Source organism: Nerophis ophidion, unplaced genomic scaffold, assembly GCF_033978795.1.
Source record: "Nerophis ophidion isolate RoL-2023_Sa unplaced genomic scaffold, RoL_Noph_v1.0 HiC_scaffold_30, whole genome shotgun sequence".
In the NCBI taxonomy this organism is placed as follows: domain Eukaryota; kingdom Metazoa; phylum Chordata; class Actinopteri; order Syngnathiformes; family Syngnathidae; genus Nerophis; species Nerophis ophidion.
The window spans coordinates 515,103-527,500 of NW_026906952.1; positions in this window are offsets into that span (position 1 = coordinate 515,103).

The following is a 12,398-nucleotide window of genomic DNA, read 5'->3' on the forward strand; positions in this document are numbered from 1 at the left end:
CCACTCACTATTGTCCCAGTGAAACACGTGTTTGAAGGAAGTGTGCACCACTCACTATTGTCCCAGTGAAACACGTGTTTGAAGGAAGTGTGCGCCACTCACTATTGTCCCAGTGAAACACGTGTTTGAAGGAAGTGTGCACCACTCACTATTGTCCCAGTGAAACACGTGTTTGAAGGAAGTGTGCACCACTCACTATTGTCCCAGTGAAACACGTGTTTGAAGGAAGTGTGCGCCACTCACTATTGTCCCAGTGAAACACGTGTTTGAAGGAAGTGTGCACCACTCACTATTGTCCCAGTGAAACACGTGTTTGAAGGAAGTGTGCACCACTCACTATTGTCCCAGTGAAACACGTGTTTGAAGGAAGTGTGCACCACTCACTATTGTCCCAGTGAAACACGTGTTTGAAGGAAGTGTGCACCACTCACTATTGTCCCAGTGAAACACGTATTTGGCCAACATTTGTTCTGCGGTTGAGAACACCTCGATGATGTCACACAGGAGGAAGAACAAAACAAGACGTTGTATTGGTTATTATGGTTACAGGTCTTAATTACAACGTACATGTGCACATGTGTGTCGTTTAACAGAGTAAACGTCGTTATTAATTGTTTGTATGCGGATACATTAGTCTGAGTGCACTTTGACGTGCTAGCCTAGCCTGCTGGTTAGCTTAGCTTGTTAGCTGCTAACAAAGAGAGGCGGAAGTGATCGACACATCAAAGCAGAGATCCAATGTAAGTGTAAAGTGTTTTTATTGTGTGAACATGTCTACATTACAAATGACGTGAGTGTTGCTGAATCAGCGACTAACTGCTGCTGTTGAAGAAAAATGTGTGATGTTAGAAAAAAAAATGATAGCAGAGTACAAGGAGGAACTTTGTCCAACAAGAGAGGAGAAGGAGCGACAACATCAACTACTGGACGCTGTTTTCAGGAAACATCAAGTTGTGTTACACATCCTTCCATCCATCCAACCATCCGTCCATCTTCTTCTGCTTATCTGAGGTCGGATTGCGGGGGCAGCAGCCTAAGAAGAGAGGCCCAGCCTTTCTTTTCCCCAGCCGCTTCGTACAGCTCTTCCCGGGGGATCCCAAAGCGTTCCCAGGCCAGCCAGTTTCTAACATAATAGTGAGAGTCCAATCCATAGTGGGGCCAGCCGGAGACCATCCCGAGCAGGGACAGGTCAGCAACGCAGAGATGCCCCCAACCGATGCACAGACGAGCAGACCACCCTGGGTCCCGACTCTAGGCAGATATATATATATATATATATATATATATATATATAAATATATATATATATATATATATACAATAAAAACTAAATAAGATAAGGCTCAGAATTGGTTTCTTAACCAAACCTTTTGTTGTGTACCAGAGAAGGGAAGGAGGCAACAACCAGGGCAGGACTGCGGTTTACAAGGTTTATTTAAAACCTTTGATGAATGCGTGGCGTGTGTATGCTACTCAAAGTGAATGAGTACCCACCTGCTCCCAGTGCCACCCACACTGGTTTAACTGTAACTTAAATATTGGGTTTCACTATGTTAAGCGCTTTGAGTCACTAGAGAAAAGCGCTATATAAATATAATTCACTTCACTTCACTATGTGTAATATTAAATATGTAAATGTTACCAAGGGTTGTTGTCTGTAAATGTTGGTTGTATCTTTCGTCGTAATCCAAGAGGGCAAGGCGAAGAGGCAGGTCGTGGACAGGCAGGAGGTCATGGGCAAGAGCAGGGCAGCGTGGTCTGGGTCCGAGCAGGGAGGTCGTGGATCGAGGAGAGCAGTCAGGAATCCGGATGCGAGTTGAGTGACAAGGCACAGATAAGGAAGGATAGCGTAGTCACTGAGGAAATACAAAAGGACATGAACCAGGGGAAAACAGAGAGATAGAGCAAAACAAGGGCAAGAAATTCACTGGGAAAACAGGGAATGTCAGACGTGATGCTTACTGGAAGGTTAGCGACGTTCTGGCAAAGGGTCCTCGGGTCTGCTGGTCTTTATGCTGCTCCCTCTCATCAAGTCCAGGTGTGTTGATTATTGATAGCGTGTAGGCTCGTTGCTGCGTGGGCGTGGTGCCCTCAGCACGAGCGAGGGCGCTTCTTGGTGCGCTGTCAGCAGAGGCGCCTCTTGGCTCACTGTCAGCAGAGGCACACGCAGCTCCAGCCGCTGAGGTAACGCAGGTTCGACTCCGCGTCATGACACCTTTCTACATATAAAGTGCAACATTCTCACATATAAAGTGCAACATTAAACTGCTTCAAGTTGTTGCTCAGATTAAATAAAATGACAAAACTTTTCTTCTACATACAAAAAGTGCACCATTAAACAATTTCAATTCAACTCAGCCTCATATTAACTTTTCTTTTTCCCACCCTCCAGCCTTTAACCCTGGTGACTTTCAATCAATTTTCATGTTTTCTGCCAGAAAAATCAGTTTATCCACCTTGTCTGCAGAAAGAGCAGACCTGCTTGCAGTTACAATGTCCCCAGCTGTGAAAAATACCCTTTCGCTGGACACAGAGGTCGCAGGTATGGTGAGGTAGTGCCTGGCTAACTTGGCAGTAAGAGGATATGTGGGCTCATTGTTCTTCCACCATAGAAGTGGGTCAAAATCGAGTTTTTAATGCACTATGGTCTTAAATCTGCTGCTGTAAAAACACCAACAGCATTTGTTATTGCTTTAGCCCTGCCTGAGTCGCAGAGTAGAAGCTGCTTGAATGCAGTGGGAGCTGTGTTTGTTCGTCTTTCTCTTTGTTGAAGCCATGTTACCCATTGTTGTATCGCACTGCAAAGCCGAAGTGTTCCCAAACGGGAGATCTTAACGATGCAGGAGGGTCTTCCAGCTCTGGCTTTTACACTTTGTAGTAGCCCGGTCGTTGTTAGCATGCTGTGTGTTGTGCCTCAGTGTGCATTGTTGACACAACGTGTGGTGCACTACTTAATATGTCCGTGTGGAAACTTGTTCGATACACCTCCGAACCAGAACCCCCGTACCGAAACGGTTCAATACAAATACACGTACCGTTACACCCTTAATACACACACATCTGAAGATTATAAAAAAATAAATATATTTGGTGGGCCAAACAAAATGACTCGGCAAACCAAAGTTTGGTATGAGTGATATGACCTCAAATCTATATCTTAATAACAATATATGTCACGATACATCATTTGATATATGATTGATGATAGAAAAAATTCAAAGCGGGTTACAAAAGCTCCTAATTTGGCAGTTGACATATGCAGTAACATATTGTGTCTTTTCTAATTGTATTATTTTGTCGAAACAATTATTATTAATGTACTTGTTTATTTACTATTAATATCTGGTTTATTTATTTGACAAAATAATTCTGGAAATTATGTAATATTTGACTGCATATTTCAGCAACTAAATTAGGAGCCTGTGTAGTGTCAGAATAATTGTTTCTAAGTTATCACAAAAACTTTGTGTTGCATTGAGTGACTGGTGAGAAGCAAAAGCTGTCTTTGAAACCTACCAAGAGTAAGGCTCGTAAAACTCCACTGTGTTGGGGAAAGCAAGATGAAGGTGTTCCTGTTTTCTTTCATGTATTATAATCAAACATAAAGATATTGTCTGACCCAAGTACTACAAAAGCAAAGAGGAAGCAGAACCAGTGTCCCCTCCAGGGGACCTCTTTTTGGACCTCCTTTTTCAACTGTTTTACGAACGTCTTTTTGAACTGTTTTACGAACCTCTTTTTGAACTCATTTACCACCTTTTCTTTTGAACTGTTCCGTAACCAAAGGCAACGCTGTTTACGACACACTTCCTTCTCGAAGCAGCTGTGGTCATGTGGTCGAAGAAAGTAAAATAAAGAAGGGGGAGTACAATCTTTCGCCAGAGCGTGGGTGACACTGTAAAAAGTTAGAGGTCGACACGTTTCTCCTCAATTGAATCCAAATTGAATTATGTCTCTGTTTGATTCTTTGCATCTTGTCTTGTTTAATTGATGTCATCAGTGTTTGAACCTGACATGTAGCCTGTTTTAAAATGGTTTTATTACTAATTCTATATGAAATAATGTATCGCAAAATACATTTTAAACCATATCGTCTATCCATAGTAGAAAGTCCTGTCGTCCTGGTTTGTTTTTCTATTCCTGTAAATAATGTTGTAAAGAGCAGCGTGTTTGTGCGTCACTGAGATTTCAAGACACTTCATACGATAACTTGTTTTTCCTAAGTGCATGTAAAAGTACTGAATGCATTGTGTGACTGAGCAGACATGGTGTGTGTTTGTCTTGCAGACATCTGTGAAGAACATCTTCACCCTGAGCAACAGAAGTGCAGCTTCAGGATGCAGACGGAGGAGCCACAGCCCTCCCACATTAAGAAGGAAGAGGAATACCTACTGATGCCCCATTTTAAAAAGGAAGAGGAGGACCCACTGACACCCCGATTTAAAGAGGAAGAGGTGGATCCACTGACCCCTCGCATTCAAGAGGAAGAGGAAGAGCACAGCATCAGTCAGTAGAGAGAGTATCTTGAAGGACTGGAGGAGGTTGATGTCACCAAGATGCCAGTGACTGGTGTCCCTGTGAAGAGTGAAGGTGATGAGGTGAAAGGTGAAAGTGAGGAGAGGGGAGGGGGGGAGCCTCCAAGCAGCAGCTCAACACAACACATGACAACAGAAGCTGATGGAGACCACTGTGGAGGATCACAAGCAGACAAGCTCTTAGCTCCACTATCAGATAGTGAGGACACAACGTCACACTCTCCTGACACTGATGATGAAGACTCTAAAGATGATAAGACATGTCACACTGACAACACTCACTTCACATCTTCTCACTGTCACAAAACCCTTAAATATCCTCGTAAATTGAAAAGACACATGAGAACACACACTGGAGAAAAACCTTTCTCTTGTTCACTCTGTAGTAAAGATTTTACTAAAAGACAAAATTTGAAAAGACACATGAGAACACACACTGGTGAAAAACCTTTTTCATGTTCAATCTGCAGTAAAGATTTTACGCATTGGCACAATTTGAAAACACACATGAGAATACATACTGGTGAAAAACCTTTTTCCTGCTCAGAATGTGGCAAAAGTTTTGTAATAAATCAAAGGTTAAAAGTACACATGAGAATACACACTAGAGAAAAAACTTTTTCCTGCTCAGAATGTGGTAAAAGTTTTGTAACAAATCAAACCTTAAAAGCACACATGAGAACACACACTGGTGAAAAACCTTTTCCGGGTTCAATCTGCGGTAAAGATTTTACTCTAAGGCCCCTTTTAAAAACACACGTGAGAACACACTCTGGTGAAAAACCCTACTCCTGTTCAAGATGCAACAAAAGCTTTCGTCACTGACAATCTTTCACAGTACACATGAGAAGACACCCAGGAGAGAAAGTGTTGAGTTGCAGTGTGTGTGGTGAAAGATTGTCTTCTAAGTACCAGTGTAAGAAACACAAGTGTGCTGGTGAGAACAGCAGCAGCAAATGAAACTGCAGGATTTGAAATAAACTGTCCAGACTTTCATTTTGACTTTCTAACAACATCAGCACATATAACATGTGTGACATCATTGTTGTGTGTGTACAATAATGTTATTATGAATCTAACATTTATAGATTAGACATTTCAGATTAGTGCTTTTATTTCAGTCAAGTACATGAGTTAATATACACATTTGTGTACTTTAAAATGAACAGATTTTTGACTGAAAAGGTGAGAATAAACAGTATATGAAATATGTTACTTACAGTAAACATTTTAAGTGTAGATATCCATAATTTACTTTTATACTTATTCATAATATTGTTTCATATGTTTTATGTAATAATGAAGAGTTGCATTTTTTTTTTCAAATTGTAGATAATTGCATAGATGAACTCCTTTATATGATGTACATATTTGTTTTACATGTGTTCATACCTTTGCTTTTGAGTACACATAAATCCCTCTTAGTTCATATTTACTGCTTCACATCTGAAACATCTTCTGGACCACTTCTGGAAGCATATTATTATTTACTTTATACATCATTTGAACAATTGTTTTTATACAAGATCATTTACTTTTAAAATGTGTGACTTTATGAATTATTTCTTGGGTCTCTATAATCCATTTTATTAATTATCTTTTTTACTCTCTTGCGTAATATGAATATTGTTTTGTGATTGTTTTATATGTATGTCCCCAGACTTTTATGCAATGAACAATGTATGCTTCAACTAAAGTTGGGTACAATAATTATAGTTAATATTCATAAGTATTTATTTTATTCTATTTTGTATTGCACTCCATTTTTTTATGTTTTCTTTATATGACTTACATGTAGTGTCCAGCTTACTTCATCATCTATATTAACTCATAAAAATGTGATGACCTTTATTCCTTTCATTTCAATATTATCCATCATTGTTTGTGTTTTACATTTTTACAATCTCCAAATATGATATATTTAGTTTTATTGAAGTTTAGTGACAGTTTATTGACGTGCAGCCATCTATTTTATGGTCAAGTTCTCTCTGGATAAAATAAGATGAGAGTTAAATCTAGTGGTAATGAAGGTGAAGAATGGAAGATTATTATATACATAATTATATATAGTTACACTCAGTAGTGACAATTAAAGACACTTTCATCCTGTTCATTTGAGCAAAAAAAGAGAGTAAAGTGTAATATTGTAAACAATAGAAGAATATTAATATCAGCAGTCAATATTCCAACATTGTGAAGCTGAGCTCTGGTAAAAAACATATTCAGCTTTAAATGCTTTTTGAGAGTGATTTAATTATCAGAATCAGAAATACTTTAATAATCCCTGAGTGGAAATACACATTTTCATTAACATGTGAATATTAAATGTAATAATGTATGATATTAATACAATAGTAAAATGTTACTTTTGGGGATGTGTAACATCCTGAATGTTTTCATGCTGGAATAGTTTTAATTAGTAGAGTGAAACAAATGAGGAAGTAATGATAATGATGGTTTGTTTTTAGTCTGTTTATGAATAATTAAAGATAATTAAAATAGCAAAATGTAGCTTACATCCTCAGTGAGCTGATCTCCAGCAGTAAAGATGAGAGAAATAATGTGGAAAGGTCAGAAGTCAAATGTTTCTTCAGGTAATACATGGAGCCTCTGCTGCCAACTATTTAGTAAAAAAAAACTATATATATATATATATATATATATATATATATATATATATGTATGTGTATATATATATATATATATATATATATATATATATATATATATATATATATATATATAGAGAGAGAGAGAGAGAGAGAGAGAGAGCGAGAGAGAGAGAGAGAGAGAGAGAGAGAGAGGTAGATATATAGATATATAGATTGATGGATATAATATAAATAACGACAAAGGAAATTTTAAAAGAACATGAAAACCTCCCACATTCTAAAATACATTATAAAAACGATTACCATCAAAGACAAAAATAATATTATGAGTGTAATATTAATTTTGTTTCTTGTTTTTCTTTCCTTATGCTACTTTTGTTTCAAAACATTTTTAAATATTTGAATATTTTCACGGAAATAAGTATTATGTGTTCTGTTTTTTGGGGGGGAAATTTGAAATGGACGAGTTTACTTTTATTTTCACAAGAAGTAAATAGTAAATAATAAAATAGTTTTACCGGGGGTGGAAAGCTGGTTGTACTTATTCCTCTCGCGAGATTTGGAAAAGAGCTGGTTACTTGTTTCTCTCGCGAGATCTGACAACACCGAGCGCGAACCAAACACGGCGAGGATAAAGCAAGATGGCGTCTGACGGTGAAGACGTTATTGCAGTCGTCACAGTTCAGTGTTCTTAATCTGTGCCTCCATGTACGCATATATGTCCTTTATTACACTCTAGTAAATAGAGTAAACATCGTTAATAACTGTTTGCATCCGGTTATATTAGTCTGAGCGCACTTTGATGCTTCTCGAGCTAGCTTAGCTTGCTAGTTAGCTTAGCTTGTTAGTTAGCTTAGCTTGCTAGTTAGCTTAGCTTGTTAGCTGCTAACAAAGAGAGGCGGAAGTGATCAAAACACATCGCTAAGTAGAGATCAAGTGTGAGTGTAAAGTGTTGTGATTGTGTGAAAATGTGCCAAAGAACCACAGCAGAGTACGAGGAGGAACTTTGTCCAACAAAAGAGGAGAAGGAGCGACAAAATGAAAAACATCAAGTTGTGTTACACAGAACAGGTTTGTTTACTTCTTACTCTCACATCTTTACTAACTTTATATTTATTAATAACACTGTTCTTCAATAAGTTGTCTGTAGGAAGATACATTGTCATGTGAGGATGATGCACTGATTGTTTTACATTGTTCATAAGAAGGAGACATTGTCAAACACACAATATTTATGAGAGGTTGATGTTTGTAACAATGTGTATCAACATGTTCACACAAAACTCACACAGTCACCGGGGGAATATTCCAGAGAGCAGGTTAAGTGCAAAGTCCTGAGTATGTAAAGCTAGAGAGTTTTACCTCCAAAAATAAGAGAGGTAAGACAAATTCAGAGTCAGTTACCATGGTTACTGATGCTGTAAACCTAGCCTGCTAGCTGGCAGGTTTGACAAGTTATATATGTGTGTCAAAGCTATACTGACCTGCTATTTCCTTCATGTCGGTGTTCGTTGATGCAGCCATTAATGTTCCAGTGATTGTCGAAAAAACAGCCTGCTCTAAAGATGACATCTTGATCTCATACCATCTCAAACCAATTGACCGTTCATTATTAAGTGAAGTGTCTTATAGTCGCTTAAGTTCGTCTTTTACCAAGCAACACTATGTTTTATCCAGTTACTCAATTAATCGGAAACATTTCCCGTAGAACACTTGATTAATAACATTTTCAATAGCCACAGCCCTATATTTCATGTACAATTTAATATTCAGCATGTAGGAGCTAAAATGTGTTTTGTTTGTGTCCTGTAGACATCCATCAGCCGATTGAACACCAAGAAGAATGTCTCCCTCATCTGCAGGGGGACAGTTTCACTTTAGAGTATCCACAGCCCTCACATTTTAAAGGGGACAAGGGGGATTCACAGCCCTTTTATTTTAAAGAGGAAGAGGAGGGAGAGTGTCCTGTAGGGCAGGAGGAGGCTGATGTCAGCAAGTTTCCACTGACTGTTGTCTCTGTGAAGACTGAAGAGCATGAAGACAAACCACCTGAGTCCTCACAGCTTCATCACAGTCCAAGTAAGCACAACATCCAAATATCATCTAATAAAATGTTTGTGACACATTAAGGACTAAAGATGAAAATAAACTTGCTTTTTAACACCACCATTTAAAAATGAATGCTCATCAATCATCAACAATGTAATTGCTGGGGTGTAACCATGTGACCTAGAGGCCGTCCTCCTTACCTCACCTGGTCAAATGAAGGCAAACATTCAATATGGCTACTGTTTATTTACCTTAGCAGCACATATGTCAGCATATTTCAAAGGTTTAGTGGTGAAGATTAGGGATGTATTTGTGTATACGTGTATTTGTATTTAACCGTTTCGGTATGGGGGTTTCGGTTTGGTTCGGAGGTGTACCGAATGAGTTTCCACACGAACATATTAACCTAAAGCCTTAACAAGCTGCTCCGCTTCGTTATGCCTGTCCCTGTCAGTACTCTACACAGCACCCAGCATTGTCCCACCCACAAAACCATCTGATTGGTTACAGAAAGAGCGGTAACAGCCAATCAGCAGTTCATATTCAGAGCAGTAACAGCCAATCAGCAGTGTGTATTCAGAGCGCAAGGAGTCAGTGGTCCACCGTCGTCATAAGCAGGTAGGTGTTTAGCAGGTAAGCATCAGGCAGCAGACTCTCCCCAAATTGTAATAAACACCTCCCAGTCAACTACAAACCATGTTTCCATATGAGTTGGGAAATCCTGTTAGATGTAAATATAAACAGAATACAATGATTTACAAATCATTTTCAACCCATATTCAGTTGAATATGCTACAAAGACAACATATTTGATGTTCAAACTGATAAACTTTTTTTTCCCGCAAATAATCATTAACTTTAGAATTTAATGCCAGCAACACGTGAAAAAGAAGTTGGGAAAGGTGGCAATACATACTGATAAAGTTGAGGAATGCTCATCAAACACTTATATGGAACATCCCACAGGTGTGCAGGCTAATTGGGAACAGGTGGGTGCCATGATTGGGTATAAAAGCAGCTTCCATGAAATGCTAAGTAATTCACAAACAAGGATGAGGGTCACCACTTTGTATGCAAATTGTCGAACAGTTTTAGAACAACATTTCTCAACAAGCTATTGCAAGTAATTTAGGGATTTTACCATCTACGGTCCGTAAAATCATCAAAAGTTCAGAGAATCTGGAGAAATCACTGCACGTAAGCAATGATATTACGGACCTTTGAGCCCTCAGGCAGTACCGCATCAAAAACCGACATCAGTGTGTAAATGATATCACCACATGGGCTCAGGAACACTTCATAAAACCACTGTCAGTAACTATAGTTGGGCGCTACATCTGTAAGTGCAAGTTAAAACTCTACTATGCAAAGCCAAACCCATTTATCAACAATATCCTGAAACGCCGCCGGCTTGGCTGGGCCCGAGCTCACCTAAGATGGACTGATGCAAAGTGGAAAGGTGTTCTGTGGTCTGGAAACAGACAACGTGGTGTCCTCCAGAACAAAGAGGAAAATAACCATCCGGATTGTTGTAGGCGCAAAGTTCAAAAGGCAGCATCTGTGATGGTATGGGGGTGTATTAGTGCCCAAGGCATGGGTAACTTACACATGTGTGATGGTATGGGGGTGTATTAGTGCCCAAGGCATGGGTAACTTACACATCTGTGATGGTATGGGGGTGTATTAGTGCCCAAGGCATGGGTAACTTACACATCTGTGAAGGCACCATTAATGCTGAAAGGTCCATACAGGTTTTGGAGCACCATATGTTGCCATCCAAGCAACGTTATCAGGGACGCCCCCTGCTTATTTCAGCAAGACAAGTGTTACAACAGCGTGGCTTCGTTGTAAAAGAGTGCGGGTACTTTCCTGGCCCGCCTGCAGTCCATACCTGTCTCCCATTGAAAATGTGTGACACATTATGAAGCATAAAATACAACAGCGGAGACCCCGGACTGTTGAAGGACTGAAGCTCTACATAAAACAAGAATGGGAAAGAATTCCACTTTCAAAGCTTCAACAATTAGTTTCCTCAGTTCCCAAACGTTTATTGAGTGTTGTTAAAAGAAAAGGTGATGTAACACAGTGGGGAACATGCCCTTTCCCAACTACTTTGGCATGTGTTGCAGCCACGAAATTTTAAGTTAATTATTATTTGCAAAAAAAATAAAGTTTATGAGTTTGAACATCAAATATGTTGTCTTTGTAGTGCATTCAATTGAATATGGGTTGAAAAGGATTTGCAAATCATTTTATTCCGTTTATGTTTACATCTAACACAATTTCCCAACTCGTATGGAAACGGGGTTTGTACTGTTTTGAAGCAGGAAAAAAGGACATTATGTTAAATGAAGAGTTTCTCTCTTTGATAGTTGATATAATAATGAGTTTTTTAGGTATTTCCAAGATGGCGCCAGTATGTGCTTCGGCCTGCCCTCTCTCGCTGTCAGCTCTGTTTGTTTTTGTGTTGTTTGCGTCTATTTTCGTCTCTGTCAGCTCACGGCTTGTGTATGACCGCCAAACACTGTTGGATCTTTGCCCGTGTCCCACTGATATTATCAACTTCGACGTTGTTTTTCCGACGTCCCAGTCAGCTTTTTCACTCCTGCGTTCTTTTCACGTCTGCTGGCTCCTCTCACCCAGCGGAAGAGTCTCCGGCGCCGTGGTAAACGTGGCTTCCCGAAGGAGGATTGGTTTGGTATCCGGTCTCCTCCTGCGCCCACGCTCACTGGATCCCATCGGTTCCTGGCTTGTTCCTATTGTTGGTTTGGAGGATGAGGCTTGCCGCCGTTGCTCCTGCTGTCCCCGCCCTGTGTGTCGGGCCCCACCTGGATTAGTTGCGGCCTTGGACGTGCCGGCCCCCGCCAGGTTCAGTCTTGTGAACGCAAGATCTTTCACAAACAAAACGTTTATCCTGAAGGATTTCTTCACTTCCCGCGGACTTGACTTCCTCTGTGTGACGAAAACATGGCTGAGAGCCGGTGAGTCCGCCCCTCTTAATGAACTTCTGTCTCCGGAGTGTTCCTACTTCTATTCTCCGCGGTCGTCCGGTCAAAAAGGAGGAGGATTAGCAGTGGTTTTTAAAAATGAATTTAAATGCCATCTGATACGCCTGCAATCCTCCTTTTCAAGCTTGGAACTGTGCATGTTTGAACTGGGTCTTTCTGATGTCGTCCTGTGTGCCGTCGTCCATCGACCACCC